The sequence below is a fragment of the Boleophthalmus pectinirostris genome, unplaced genomic scaffold (genome assembly GCF_026225935.1).
Source record: "Boleophthalmus pectinirostris isolate CB_2022bp ecotype Guang Dong unplaced genomic scaffold, ASM2622593v1 HiC_scaffold_23, whole genome shotgun sequence".
Classification (NCBI taxonomy): domain Eukaryota; kingdom Metazoa; phylum Chordata; class Actinopteri; order Gobiiformes; family Gobiidae; genus Boleophthalmus; species Boleophthalmus pectinirostris.
Window position 1 is genome coordinate 9,507,074 of NW_026571207.1, and position 17,019 is coordinate 9,524,092.

Below are 17,019 nucleotides of genomic sequence, written 5' to 3' on the forward strand. Positions count from 1 at the left end.
AATTTGATGATACAGTATCGATATCGTGGGCTGCTGTATCGATATTTCACCAAGAGTATTTTTAGGTGTATTTTACAAAATTATTTTGTGCAACGTCTACAACAGTATTGACATTTTAACTGTTTTGATGTGTAAAATAAGCATTTGCCATATTAACTTTGCACAAACTTGGTACACTTTTAGGATCACAGCCATGATTTAGCCATTGTTTTTCACTGAACTGTATCACATCGATTTGAAATATATCGTATCAAATCGTATTTAATCGAAAGTGTGCTGTATCGAAAAACCTATCGTATCATGGTCTATGTATTAAGTATGTATCGTATCGACAAGTTCTTAATGATACCCAGCCCTACTGTTACTTTTGTGTCAGATTGACAAGAAATAAAAAAAAAAAAAGATTTTATCTTCAAAGGACTACCCAAACAACTACACATTTTCAGTTTTTATGCTTTAAGAACAGGACTGGAGCTGCACAATAGCTAACACTTCACAGCACTTACAAGGATGTACAAGTTTAACCATGACAAAAGACTCATTTTGTAAGGTTTTTTTCACAACCTGTAAAGCTAAAATTAGCAAGGACAGAATGATGCATTTTCACTTTCACAAGGTATTATACTTTTTTTTCCCTTTTAAGTTAAAATTAACTCAGAAACTAAATTTCTTGAACTAAATCTAAAAAAAAAAAAAATGTTTTCCTGGATGATAAAAGGAAATGTGTATGCTTCTTTATTGATCTGACTTTAGACAAACGCCTGAACTGCAGAGTTAAAAGGGCTGCAATATTGTGGTTGCATCGGGACAAACCTTTTTAATAATTGATGTTGGAAGGCATGCTAAGTACTGCAGGTATTTATGACATGTATTTATAGAGTTCAGCGGACACACGTTTCCATGTACAACACTGCAACATCAATAACACAAATAAATGGCTGTGTTAGGGCTCAAACCGTCCCCTGTGAACACGCTATTAAATTCACGATACACCAACCCTGTAGAGACTATGCGGTTGGGGACTCTCCTAGTTAGAGCGTTTGATCCTGTTTGGAAGTTTTCTTGTTTCATGGTAATTTGCAACAGAAGATGAGATATTATAACAAGGCGTTTTTTTGTAATTTTAATTTATACACTAATCCGGTGAGGGTAGCTTAAAACAACATCCATTATGGGATTCCTGATTGAAGGGTTTTTTATTACCTCAAATATTTACATAGCAACTGGGACCTGAAATCAGTCTTAATGCAATCACAAAGTCTCATATCACATGCGACTAATGAAATATAAGGCAACAGGAAAAAGAGAACGTGTAAGATCAACGAAGTCATGGCTAACTTTATTATGCAAACCACAAGGAAAGCTATCCAAGGAGGGAGTAGTTATATGGAAAACAGGTTTTTTTTTTGTGTTTTTTATGTGGGAATGAGATTTTGTGGACCAAATTAAGGATTCTGTTTCATGTTGTGCTTGTTGGTGTTGGGCTGTGTTCAGCGGAGATAAAAGGACTGACTGGGTTGGGGACAAGGCAGGAATTGGATGCTAGGAGATATGCCGTCTGTCTTTGAATCAGTTTACATGGGATACTATATCAATCGTTGGCCTCAAATCTATATCTGCAAAGTGCTTAGGTTTGCATTGGTGATTAGATGAATTGAACTGAGAAGAGTGTGTTACTTGAGCATCCCTGCATGGCGCGGATACCTAATGCTTTCCCCCTGCCTCTGAAGTGACCACAGTTTCAGGATGTTTGGCTCTGGGCACTTGGCCAGAAAGCTTTATGTATTCTGATACCATTCATTTTTAATCAGGACCAGAATATCCTCAAGGCTTGGCTTCCTACTATACAGATATATTTTATTATGTTTTATGTCACTGTCCTCACTGTCAATAGCACAGATTTCTTTGCAAACACAACATACATATGCTTACATTTCACATACAGTGTATCTCCAAAACTGAACAAAATATTAATGTGGAAGTGTGTGGGACGTTGTATGTATGCACTTCATGTTGACACAAGCCATAAACAAGCTGGAAAACAATACAGTATGGGTGTTCCATGTTTCATCACAGCGCTATAAAGCATATTACTTCAATCTTCTTCTCATAAAGAACTATCAGCTTCTATGCCCTTACAAACATTTTGCTTGCGACAGTGCAGTTTAGTTTGTCAACTACAAAGCTGTGTTTATAATTGAATAATTTCTAATCATTGTAGCACTTCACTGCTCACTGAATATTATACGTTTTCACTCTCTATATTTTAGCAGCTCTTTCTTTATTGCCGAATTATGCATTTCCCTCTATAGCATATAGTGAAGTGACTGGAACTATATTGTGTGTTCAGCATATTTCCTTGGCTCCTCTACTTCAATGTGCTCAACCCACTCAGTGCATACAGGGGCACATGCTTCTGCGGAGAGGAAGAGGACAGGCAAGGCGGCAGAGGGGAGGCTTCTTCACTGGTATAATGAGTTTGACAATGAAAGTGACACTGTGTCCTCTCTGGACCTTGCTGTGTGATCAATCATAACAATGGCTCACCATTTCCTCCTCTGGATTCTGACCTTTCTCCCTTAAGGAAAGGCAAAGGTGTGTGGGTGTGTGCGCTCCTCCAGGTTTCATGTGGCCATTAGCTTCATTCCAATCAGCCCGTCAGCTGACTGCACAAAGCCATCGTAGTGTCCTTTAGGGGAAAGACACCATTGTAGGGCTGGGCAATATGGGGAAAAATCAGGGTCATCAGGGTCAAGATCACTACAGTTTTTATTTCATGTTGGTAGGACTAATAATTCTGGAGAAATTCACATTTAAAGTTTGGAATGCGTTTGTACAATATTTTAAACCTAATGCATACGAGAGATATTGCTATCAATAGAAACACGTACAATGTCCTTGCATTAAACTAGGTCTTAAGTTTCACTCAAACGGTGAGAAAATAGTCGTTTACTTTTCTTAACTTGGATTATAAAGATGAGAAGCACCAGAGGAGAGAAAAAGGAGAAAAAGTGAGGAGCTGTGGCTGGATCAGAGAGAGGGAGGGTGAGAGGAGGCAGACGGCTCCACACATAGATTTAAGTTCAAACTCATACATATGAGGAGACATAAAGAGACGTGCTGTCGCGCAGGCTGCTTTTTTCTAAACATGAGCATAAATCCTCGTCAGCACCACGTACTCTTACTGAGACATGACATGGCTGTGGACCTGTCGATTAATATGTGCATGCCTCATCATCGACCAAAGAAGAGATCGTGATCTATTGATCTTTAGATTTTTGGCACAGCAATACCCCAATGTACACTTGAAATCAGATCACAAAGAGAACCAGGTATATTCACCATGACATCAGCAACATAACATCATATGTTTACTACTTTTTACATTTTATATACATATGAAAACATCAAATATATGAAGCCAGATATATGAAATTAAGTAGTAAAAAAAAAAAAAATTACATAATTCTACAGGTGGCAACTTTGAGGATTTGAATAAAAATATTTTATAGTTATTTACTTTTTTCTTTGCTACATAATTCCATATATCTGTCTTCATATATTTGATGCCTTTTGTGTGTATATAAAAAGCAGTAAAAAATAAATAAATCAATCAAATCTTTGAATTAGACTGGTAGTGTATTTTCCAATCAGTAAATGTACTATACTTTACTATTTACTATAATGTCCTCTGCAGGAAACAAATAGGCATAACCTGTTATAGATGTTTTCAATGTATTCATAATAATGATGCTTCCAACACTGGCAAGTCAAAGGTGTGTAATAAGACTGTAATGAGAAAGTAAATCTATAGGGCAGCAAATAGTGTTCTGCCAGAGGGACAAACTTTTATTTGGTTGCATAAGAATAAAGACAGTACTGACATACATACGAATGTTTGCACAAGTTCACATGTTCATCTTATTAACTGCAGCTTCCAAAAGAGACTATCTGAAGCTGTGAAAAAGAACGTCTTTTATTTACAGCATTGTTAGGACGAGATGAAAGATTCACATGACGAAAACTAAGTGAAATTCTAACTGACATCAAGGCCGTGAATGAAACATTTATTGGCGTATATTAAAGACATGCACGTTCCCGTTGCTGGCACAAAGATACACTGGTCTAATTTGGAACTCCAATGTTCTTTTAATTGCACATGTCAAAAAGGAAAATTAGGCCAGCACAACACAATTAACAACACGTTTTAGCATTTAACAATATCACAATTAGGTTCGTTCTCGTAATTAGACTGTTCTGCTTTGTGTGAAGATCTGCTTTTTAAGGAGAAAAACAAAGTGGGCTGCCTCTCGCATGTTCAAATGGCTTTCGAGGCTGGTGCAGGAGTGACATGCTACTGACTATACAATGAGTAAAAAGGTTTCAAAACAAGGCTGAATAATGCTCGAGAATGACGAGAATGAAAGGATTAGATAGTCAGGGAAATGTAGTTACTGTCATGGGGATGTGCAGGTAATCTATTTTCAATTTCAGGTATGATTATTATACCCAACAATTACAGAAATTACATTATGTGTGTTTTATGGGTGAGGAAAATCGTCCATGATGATAATGACAATCATGTCTGCACAGTACATTTAGATACAACCTGCAGAATGAGCCGTCCATACTACAAGTAGGTAAAATAAGTTGATATTTCAGATGTCAGTGACTTTGTTGATTAACGTAAATGTACATTACACTGAAATAGGGTGGTCAAGTTTTAAAATCCAGATACTAAAACTAACTAAAACTTAAGTATCATCTGTAACAAATCACATAAATAAGACAAAATTAGATCTTTCCTGAATCGTTTTAGAATTATCTTGATTTATATCAGAACTAGAAAAAGACCACAGGGTAATAGAAAAAAACAAAATCATTTCATTTGTGTTGAAATTTACATTCTATTCTCTAACAAAGAATGCTTTTATCAGCATTGTGGAATTGAAATAGGCATTTTAAAAAATCTACCTTTTCTATAATATAAAAATCAGGTGAGTATTTTAATAACATGTAATATACCAAAGAAATAATTCCGTTCCTGTATTGAGTCTGTGTGAAAATAAGTTAAACAGGTAAGCATGATTTATATTCCAAGGAGACTCCTAACTTTTTGATTGCCGGTTCCAAAGTTGAGGATCACAAAGGTCAGCGGCACAGCACCATGACAACAGATAAAACAAATATCCCCGAGTCCCACGATAGAGAGAGGAACGGCAGTGTAAAAGAAAGACGACATGAGCCTGAATCAATGGGTGGCTTACTGCTTTGTCTGGGGAGCACAAAACAGTAACTACACTCAAGGAGAGGAGAGGGCATCCATTTTTAACGAAAATAGCCAACACTACCCTTCAGCTTACCTTTTTTTATATATCTGCGTTTCCTCGAAAAATAATGTTTACACTTGACGTTGTTTTATGACATGCAAAGTCATCTTGAGCGCAATCAGTAAAGATATCAGGCCAATACATCGCTGCACAAGTGTTAATACTGTTTTCCTATATACGCCTGTCGCTCCTCACAAGAATCTCGAGAAACATGTTGCTATTTGATTGGGGAGACACACATGTAATTATGAACAACAGAACCGGACCTCCATGCTAATCCGCGGAGCCTTTCATTGATATTCATAGGGTATAAAATTGTATCCTGGCTATTTCCGTGTGGCGTGGTAACACAATCGCTCAATTAGACTGTGTGATGAAATGAAATGAGTCGTTTTCTCTTGAGGATGGTAAATAGTGGCCCTGGTAATTGACAACTGCAGTGTAATTTGAAATAAAGTAGCAAGCCTGTCCACCAGTCTGGCACCGTGAGTGAGTGCTACAAGCTGAGTATGGGTAAGACAGCGTTTTCATTGACATACCATGTTACTCTGGACTGCAGCGCCTCATGTTAGCTGGTTCGAAGTGACACAAAATAGATGCCGTGGATAATTACCATCCCTGCAAAGTCAGTTAGCTTTTAAATTATATTTTATGACTTGGTCCTTTTGTCCTTGGAGCTCAAAAGCTTGTCAATACTATAGACATTTAAATTACCTCAAATTGTGTGTGGGGTTTGTGATCTTGCAGTAAACACAAAATTATTTAATTCAACTTTTTACCTTGAACGGTTTCTGTCCCTGGGTGGATAAATCAGTTTTGCAATAACTGCTACCAACTTCAAATGGTAGATGAAATTGCATTACAAGGAGAAAACAAAAGCTAAGCAAAGGATTAAAGAAGATGAGAGGAGTAAGACAAAAACACTGGCCCTGTGCTGGTCTAGTTTCACAATTTTATCACAATTCATGTATGTTTAGTAGGTTAATATTGCTATTACTCTTTAGGTAAATGTGTCAATTCTGTAAAAAGCAGCACTTTATGACAAAATAAGACTGCTGCACACTGTCTGCAGCTGATAACTCAGTATTTTTATTTCTCATCAACAAAAAGCAGTAAAAGCAGCGTTCTGATTGGCTGCGCTTGGGTGGTCCATCTTGGATTCATTGTGCAGTCTGAAAACCTCTTTTAAAGCTGTGTAGATTCCCCAAAACACAGCATTTGGACAGAAACAGTAAGTCACAGGATCATTTCACATTTAGATTTTACATCGTCACCTTCCCTGAGCCTTCCCTAAATCTGAACTGATATGATATTTGAGTAAAGCTAGATATAATCTAAACACCTATGAAATACAATACAATACAATAGAGACAACATTTTATAATAAACACAATTGATGCAGTCGATTTCCATTACATCCACACATGGACAAAACCGCAGTGGCACGGAAGACGCCTTAAAAATGTGTTACCAGATTAATATGTAAATTTATGCAGCAAGGCAATCCAAAATCTAATCACATCATCCACTCTGCAGGGGGTAGCAGTGGTGTGAGCGCAAAGTTTTTCACCATTAGTTGCTGTTGAGGTAATGTGGCAGAATTCATTTGTCCAATATGATCTAGATTTCAAATTTTAGTGTTCATTTTTCAGAAAGAAGCAAGAAGAAAAACTAAGCCAAGGCAAATATTTATGATAAAGATTGTCTATGTCAGTGTTTCACAAACTTTTTTTCTGGGGACCCATATTTTAAAACTTACCAACCTTCGCAACCCAAGTCAACAGATATTATTTGTAAATCAGAAAATAAAGATGGATCTGACCATTATTGAACATTAATCAGGATATTTTATTGTTGACTAAGCGATCACATCTCTCTGAACAATTATCATTACTCAAGTTTTAAACGATGAAAAACAGTAAATGAACCAGCAATAAAAAGTCTCCATAAGTCGCCTATTTGGACATGAAATGTAGCTCATAATTTTTTTCTTTCAACATTCAATTGAACCAGCAATATTGGAACAAACATTCAAGAAAATAATTACAAAAAGATTAGAAATTATACAAAACATGTCTTAACATTTCAACCTACATGCAGATCGTGACAAGGCGACCCCCAAAAAAATCTCTTGTGACCCAGTCTTTGTGAAACAATGATCTATGTAACTTTTTGGTTGAGGGTCCTTTATCTGCTTGTCTCCATGGAAAATAATATGATTTTCTTAAAGCAAGATCATGATTTAGATTTTCTCATTACATGTTTATTGCATGTATGAGCTGTCTTCTCCTCTTGAGAGTTCTGTCTTCATTGTGTTTTGGTTAATTCAGAAAATATGAACTTGCTTCAGCAGTACGGTGCAACATTAAACAAATAATAATAATAATAATAATAATAATGTAAACTGTGACAAAATGAAAATAACAGCATTAAATGTATTCAAATAAAATAAATAATTTTTTTACTTTGACATTTTACAAAATGTACAGGATGGACAGAACAACATCCATACTGTGGAACAATCCAAGCAATAACATCCTTCGAGATAAGCAGATGCATGTCCTCGACCAAAAAGTTACATAGTGAGTCTTCAAGAAAATAACCACTAACTTCGAGTAAACAACAGTAGCACTGCACAGTTGACTGCTAAACTCTGAACTAACAACCATCACACCATCCACAACACCACCATCTCACCACCTCCACCAGTGACAGTGTGAGCCCCGAGTAAAGTCAGAGATAGCAAGTAGCAAGTGGTAACAACACCTGCTCATTCGAGATGTAAGATAAAGCCCGGATACCTTTAGCACTCTTATTGACAAATGATCAAACTGCTTTCCTGTCTATTCTGGAATCTACAACACACAACACAGACAGCTGGGCCTTTTGACAACAACAAAAAAAACTTGTATGATGTTATTTATTCTTTTTGTGGTCGTCGCGTGCCATATTGAATTATGAAAGTGGCGAGGGAGGACGATCAATAGGCCAATCCCACTGTCACAATACGAAGTGCAGATCTGAGAGAGCGGTTTGACAGATGGCGTGTCACCTTCGTCTCACGTGCACGCGCCTCTGTGCACGGGAGAAAATGTCTGTACTTGTGCGGGGTTTGTCTAATCTTAGAGCGATAGAGTGTGAAAAACATGGTGAGAGATGCAACTGTGTGGAGCATGTGTGCGGAGAACAGAAGGGAACACTGGCACATGCGCACACGTCCGCACACTGAGAGGTGTCGGAGGCTTTCATACTCCCACCCAAAAGCCTTCGGAGCTCAACGTGCTACAATGCACTACTGCTTCATTAACCTTCTAAAGGTGTTTTTTTTTTACAAAATAAGTCAAATTCACACCCTGCAAATGTAGGTGAGGAATATTTTGAACATTCCGTTAATTGTAACTAATTGATTATTGAACTAAAGTATGTTTTGTAATAATACATAGACTTAGAAACATGCCATGTGCTGAGAGAAGCTTTTATGGGCCATAACCACCCCAAAAAGACATAAGAATGTGTGTTTTGAATGAAAATACAATTGTTTTGTTATCAAAATAATCATTATAGCCCTGATTATATGCTTATAGCCTTTTCTGTGTGTTACTCTCTGATGTGCATATAAACTAGGACTGGGTGATGTGACAAAATAATTACCCTTTTGTTCCTCAATTTTTATCCTCTTTATTTTTGACTTATTAAAAAAAAAGGGGGGGTTTTAATAATAATTTCACGAACTTAAACAAGACACAATTGTCATTTAAAATGAAAAAATAGTTCAATTTCTTCCTTCAGTGTCTGAACTCTGCTCCAAACCACATGCTTTTACTAACAGAGAGACCTCTTGATTAAAAAGACCCAGGCTGATCATTGCCCATTACAAATGACTGAATCACCATCTTGATTAAAATTTGATTAATTGCACAGCTTTAATAAAAAGTGCTATGGGTTTCAACAACCTACTCACATATCTCTTAAAAAAAAAAAATAAGTCTTTAAAGGTCCTACATTACGCAAAAGTTACACTTGTGAGCTTTTAGCCATGTAAGAATGTTAACAGCCTACAGAACAGACCTGAAGTTGTGTTTTGTTTCATTCACACATGATTCAGTAACCCTTTATTATCAGTCTGTCTACATCTCCAAAGCTCAAAACACTCTGCTCCACCTTGTGATGTCATGAAGGGTTATTTTTCATGTTAACAGCTACCTTTTACCTTTTGTTTAGTATAGGCAAATCCAGGGCTGAAATTATCCAAATGAATCTAGTGAAGGTGCTCAGGTTTTTTTTGTTTTGTTTGTTTTTTTGTATTACCACCTGACATCACACGGTAGAACAGAGTGTCTTACATTTGAGAGAAGAACTCCGCCTAAATACTCAGGTGTGTTAAACATGTTTGATGCAACAAAAACAACAAAAAACAACTCCAGGTATGTTTTTGATGAAGGAACATTAATAATATGGGCTTTAAACTGTTATAAGCAATGATGTTGATGCATATTACTGCTTTAGTGTACTTGAGTCAACAAATCTTAGACGTCCACATTTACAAGTCAGTTCTGTAAATCATCAAGGAAAATATAGCTCATTTTTAAAGAAAACTTTACGAGAGAGATTTCATTCACAATATTCTATACTTTGATCATTTCAGAGGGCAGGGCTTATGGAACACTATGGACAATTTACTGTTGTTCAATGCATGTTCATTAGCACAGACAGATAATTTGTCTTTATGCTATTTTCTGTTTCAAATGGATTGGCCATGCCCAGTGGTTATTGATTATTACCATAAACCAGGACACCTAATCTGCATTTTGACAGTTAAACGGTAAATCCCACCAGAGAATTCAGACCGGCCCTATCGCTCAGTGTTGTGATGTCACATGAACCCAACTGATTATTGGTATTGCAATCTTTGTTTCTTGTTGTCAATCTTTCTTTTTGCAATATGGATTTATATAAGTTAGCTGATATTGCAATGATATTAAGTAGGGATGGGCATGATTAATCGACTAATCGATAACTGATCGTTAAGAATTTCGTTGATCACGTTCATTTTTAATCGACAAACCGAACAGTTGCTGTGCGTAACGTAAGGAGACGAGGCTGCAGCTGACAGTGCGGCCTCACAGTCCCATAGTTCGGCTCTGGCAACTCCTTGGAGATCACTGAGTGTGTTTACATGCACATCAGTGTCCCGGGTATAATCGGGTTTTTTGAGTATCCCAGAAACCGAGATACTCAAAAAACTCAATCATACCCGGGTCACTGATGTGGTACATGGTGCATGTATACACAGTATCCCGGTTATGCAGCATAAAGCTGAGTGCGCATGCGTCCAAAAGACAAACACTTTTCAGTCTTTTCATCACAACCGTAACCAAAATAAACAAAGTGAGTGAAATTACTTAGAAAAAGAGCTTTGCAACGAGCTAAGAGCAGCGCTATTAGTTTATGCAAATGAGCCATGCGGTTCGTTTCTGGAAGACGTAAACAAATGTGCGCAAAGCTGCATTAAACACATTATAATCTCAAATGGGCTGATGTGGCTCTATAGTGGTTATAATTTATTTGTTGTAAAGTTGAGTTTATTTATGCAGATTAGTAATAGTAAAAATAATGATGATCATTTTAATATAAAAACGTTAATGATTAATCGAAAACCGATTGTTAATTCTCCCGACGATCGATGAAGAAAATTGAATCAAATGCCCATCCCTAATATTAACTGTGTGTTACAGTGAGATATCAATGGATTGCAAACTCTCTATATTGCATATCTTCTAAGAAACTTGTAAATTTTTGTTTATTACAGGCCAAATGTGTTGCTGTTTTGAACTGGAAAGAAACCAAGAAACCCAAAGTAAAAGAGTGGATTAAACTAATGACCAGCATCTTGACTGCCCTTTTTGCACCTTGTAAAGAATTTTAACACTTGTAAAGAATTTAAACTAATATGCTAAGTGAGTGAACACTGAGTTTTGGGAAAAGGGAGGGTCTGTGTGTGTTAGTGTTAGTTTGTTTTTATTGCCCTGTAGGGAGGGGACAAGATTTAGTGCCACAAGATTGTGCACGCATGAGAAAAATTATCTCATGAGATTTTTTCCCTCTGTGTTTTACATTTGCCTTGAAAAATGGTTGAACGCTTCTCACTTAACATTTTGAGTAGTAGTTCCAAAAAGAAGCACTATAATGACAGCAAAAGTATTCAGTAAAATAAATCAAAAAACGTATGGGCCAAACTGTCTCATTTTTGTGTATCTAATCTCATGTCTCTCGTCATGTTCTCTCTCGTCTCAGTTAAAACGTTTCTGAAAAAGTATTACTATATAGTGCAATCCCAGTAAACCTACAGACACTGTTCTCTATCGCCACAAAAGATTCACAGGTCAGTCCAGGTAATTGTCACTGACAGGGCCGTACCCAGGGTCAGGGGGCACCAGGGCACTTCCTCACATAACAAGCCCTGGTGATGCTCCTAATACGCCGCCGAGAGCTGTCACCAGGTGCGGCATGACCTCACAACCCAGCATTTTCACACCCTATTAGGAATACAACTCAACTGGGCCATGCTATGTTTCACGTTTCTGTTCCGCAAGCTCATTTAATGTTTTATGAGAGATATAATATTGATTTGGAAGCTGGGTCAGTCAACATCAGGCTAAAGGAGAGGAAGGACGCGTCAGGTGTGAATGCACGACTTTGCAGCAACTGAAGCTTGATCTTAAAGTCAAGCTGGGATGAATATTTATGTCACACAATCCTAAACAATGAAATGTTAAAAGTATTATAAATAAATCAGGTATGAGTCATTGCATATAATGGCAAGTAAGGACTAACAGATTGGATTTGTTTAGAAAAAGGAGTGAACATGACATTATGAGAATATATTGTATTATAAATATTTATTGTTGACTTAAATAGGTATACAGTGGGTTTATTTTATAAATAAATTCATTTCTTATGAAAAAAAACAATTGGTCTACTGCCATAAGTCATCTCTGAAGTGAATACAGATGGTTGTTTAAAATACTGCTGCCAAGATTCAACAGGGACCTCCTGAACCGCCCGCTCACCGCAGTTTTATCATCACTGCACTGGCTACCTGTAAAGTCCAGAATTTATTTGAACTTTTTTTAGTGCTACTGTGCCCCAGTATATCTCAGATCTCCTGACCCTTCTTGTGGTTCCGAAAATTCATTTCAGAACTCAGGGAGACATGTTCTTTCAAACATAGCCAGCGTACTGTGAGGCTGGCCCTTTAGATGCAGAACTTCAAGACACTATATATATGTTTATGTTAACTGGGTTTAGTTGCAATTAAATGAGAATTGTAAGAATTTTACAATCAGTATTTCATGTAATACACAAAACAAATAATCATGATGTAAATAATTTATTTTTCATAGAGCCTGTGGACAGGCAGGCGGACCTTCCTCCAGAAAAGTATGATTGACATTTTAGTCATTTTGTGGCTATATTTAGGACAATCTTACACGTTTCATTGTTTCTCACAATTATAGTAACACTACAAATTGACTGAGGTGAATTACAACACAACTGCAGTGAATTCTTCATCCTTGCCCACCACCACGTCATGTTCAACGACAGACCCCAGCTAAGTTAATGCACGACACAACACTGGTTTCATTGCATTGTGTAGCTCTCCCATTGAAATACACAAGGATTCAGTTTTTTATAGTAAATGTTAATAGAAACTGACATTAGGGCTGAACAATATGAGAAAAAATATCTAATTGTGATTGTTCTGACAAATACTGTGATTAGATTTGCTTTCCATATTTTAGGATAGGATTTTGTTCAAAGTATAAATTTTATCGCTTTCAGAAAAATTGAGAAAAAAGAAAATATAAACTGACAAAATAATACAAAAATCACATTTCAAAACAATCACATTTCAAAACATGTTTGTATAGATCTAAAGTACAGGTTCAGCAGCTGTTTATGCATAAGACAGGATATTTAGTTGAATGTTGAAGAAATTATGGTACAAATTGCAGCCTATGCGATTTGCCAATTGTGTCCATTCAAACTGCCATTTTGATTAGATTCAGATTCATCTTGCACCCTAACCTAATGAAAGTGACATTGAAATGAACAGAAGATTTTCAAAATTAGGAGGGGTTGCCAGGTATTGGCCTTTGCATGCATGTAGCCTTCAATGCAATAATGTTTTCTTATAGAATGGTTGTCTTGGAAAGTCAATAGAGGTACATGTGATCATGTTTTTCTCTCATTCCTAAGAGTGAAACCTCTTGTGAAAGAGGTGGAGGGTGCAGAATCTTACACTTTTGTGCTCTTTTGTCTCACTTCTATAAAGGAAGCCACTTATGGTGCTAAAAACCCCACAGACATGAAGTTTCACCCGTGTACAGCTGCTACATGTCACGCTCCTAATGCAACATGAGACGCTAAGTGAGCATGTGTGTGTGGGAGACTGTTTGTGTATGACAAGCTATTACTGTCAAGTTCAGAGATTAGCACTTCCTTGGTGAAGACAAAGACCCAGAGTGCGCCATTTGTTTTTACATATTTCATTAGCGTGTGCACAACATGTCACAGGGAGCCAAAAGACTTAAATGCCTTTGGAAATTCAGATGCTAATGCTATGCTCATACTTTCTAACAGAGCATATGGGTGAAGTGGTTTGGATAAGAAATGGTAATATTGCAAATCCCCATGAGTGAGGAGAAGAGGTTGTTGAGTTAATGTTGTTTTGCATTACAGTAAAAACACCTCTTGCCTGCTCACTGGACCTTTTACAAAATGTAGCTTTCATCTTTAAAGGTAGACATCTTTCTTGTGACTCATGGAGGTTAACATTTGCAGATGCTTTGCTCGGTGAATGTAGCGAGCCTTTGTCGAACACTCTGTAGAAGAGAGCAAATTAGAATGAAATATTGAGTTCATTTATGAATAAGTGGGGCTGAACGGCCCCTTGTCGCAGCTCCTGCATGCATATTCAGTTGATGGAAACCTCGGGATGGGTCATTTCTCTTAGCTGCTTCATTAAATAGTGAAAGTCAAAAGTGCAGAGCTTCCTGACATACGGGCCAGGATCTATAAAGACGGAACAATGACACAGATTTTCTTTGCTCAATGTCTAGAAGAAAATGTTTTAGTTACAGAAAATGTGTTTACGGACTGTAATACATTTTTAAATAGCTTAGGATACAACAGATGTGTTATAATTCTTTCCATTTTGAGGGCAATATTACATAAACCACACATTCATTTTAATAATGTAATCTACCTGTAAATACAACCGAAAGCTCATTTCAGTAGATGTACTGGTTCCAGAAATGTATTGCAAATGTTTCAGTGGTTGGGAGGAAACATGCAGACTCTACATGAAAAGACAATACGCAGTCCGAGAATCGAACCTGCAACCGTCTGCAGCAGTGGCTGCAGTATCCCACCGTGTCACCCCCTGCTAAACTGCTTGTCACATAGATTTAGTAACTAATGTACAAACGTGATTACTTTGGGGTTTTCTAGACTCAACATTTCAAATGACTTAACATTCAACACTCTGGGGAAGCGTCCAGTATATTAAAATGCCATAAACACTCAGAGCCATCCGAGCTGATATTTGGAAATGGGAGCCTTTTATTATTATCTGTAAAACATCACATTTGGTCTAAGGGTCCAGCAGGTGTTGTTTATCCGGTTGTACTGAGACTAATTGAGACAATCGTGAGCATGGATAAAGTCTCGGTGGGGTGCTGCACTAACAAGAACCAATCAGCAGCAGTGGCTCGGTGAGATGTGGAGCAGAGAGAGTCCAGAGGGCCGAAGTCGGAGGGCTCGCTTACCGCCCGGACATGTGTTTGTAAATACACACACACACACAGCTGACTCAAGAGGCCAGGTAAAATCACAGCTCAATACAGGGATACAACAGTGCAGGCTCCACATGCTCACAAGATGTACTCTTCCTTTTTTGTATCACATTACTGCTAAGTATCAATACATCTCTTTAGTAAGGATTTTCACTTCAACATCAACATTATGAGGTTTCAACAGAAGTGTACTATATGACAATGACCACTATATATACATACACATACACACATGCATATATGCATACATACTTATGCTGCAGTTTGAAATAGCATATATTTTAATTCTGGGTTGACAATTGATTATTGAATATAATTAACTTTTAGAATTTTAGCAGGTAGGAATGCTACTTGAATGTATACATATATATACTTATGGTGCTTTTCAGTGCAGGGATCAGTTTCAGATTTTAAAAAAAGTAAAAAAAAAAAAAAAAAAAACGGAGACACCCAAAAAGTTCATAGTATTAAAAGAAATAAAATGCCAACACGTTGAATTCATTCTCATTTGTTCATTTAGTAATGGTAAATGTTGCTGGTCAAAATTGTATCTTTTAGTTTTAGTATCAAATTTTGTTTTTTTTGTTTGTTTTTTGTAGCATTTTAGTTGTTTTTTGCCACAAAAATATTTTAACACACATGTTTGAAAAGTAACGCATTTGAAAAGGTAAAAGACTTACTCAGCTCTTGCCCGGCGGAGACAAGCTCATATGATGAATACTGCCATTAAGAAAATGACTTGTCTCAAATGTCAGGCTAGAGCCAATGTTGTTGGAATATGAACTGATAGCACATGAACACAAGACATTTCCCTTTTTACTGGCTTTAATGTTCTTGCCGGGAAAGTGTAATCAAGCCTCATTATTTTAACTGCCTGTCACTCTCTCCCATCATCACTTTTCTTAAAATCATTTACACTGAATGTGTTATGGACATGGTTCACTTAGTTTATCCGGACTGTCAGCAACTTCTACCAAGAATCAAATTATACAAGTCTGAAAATAGTTTAAATAGATATCGTATCAGCATGTCAAGAAAAGTTTTGATTAGCCCATCAAACTAAAAATCCACATATTTCAACAGAAATGAATTATCAGTAAGTATGCTTTTGCATGTTTATTGCATTTCTTCTATATTTAAATTCTGAAAATTCTCTTTTGTGTACCACTAGTTATTTTAAGATCTAGTGTGTGTATGAAGTGATTTGGTTCAGGGTCAGCTGTATCCCAAAAACAATAATCAGATGTTTTGGCAATCCAAAATGTGTCAATATGTGTCTTTAAATGCATTAGTTCAGGTTTAAGTATCAGACAATTGTGACTATTAAATTGTTAACAAAAGTGCATTTTGAAGACTGGAAATTTGTTCCAATTTTAATTTGTATCAGCTGTATCAAGACTTTTTGAAATCTCAATTGCATGTAATTCTCGTGTTACATCAGGCTTGCAATAAAAAAAATGTCATTTTTTCATGAGATGCTCCAAGGCATGTTCAAAATGTCAATGTTAAACTGAATTCAATTATATTTTTTCACACAACTGTTTAGCTCCAATACACACCACTACATCTTAAAGGATACGAAAAATCAATTTTGATGAGTTTGAACCATGTTATAGCACTGTTCTGTCCTTGTTCACTTACTAAGAGTTATAATTGGTTGACTCATGCATGTAAGTAGAGTAATTTTATGTTCTCTGGCATTTAAGCCTTGAGTGCCATGCAACATTTCTGTATTTTTTTTCTGTATTATTTAGAATTATGAGTCTTACATGTAGGGTTCTAAAATCACACATTAATATATAATATAAGAGGAGGAGGATACCCGCATCTGC

The 17,019-nt window shown here is 36.6% G+C and overlaps 1 protein-coding gene across 1 annotated transcript in view; it reads right to left on the minus strand.

Moving 5' to 3' along the window:
* si:dkey-237h12.3 (teneurin-3) overlaps positions 1–17,019 on the minus strand; it is a 338,669-nt gene that overhangs the window by 300,276 nt on the left and 21,374 nt on the right.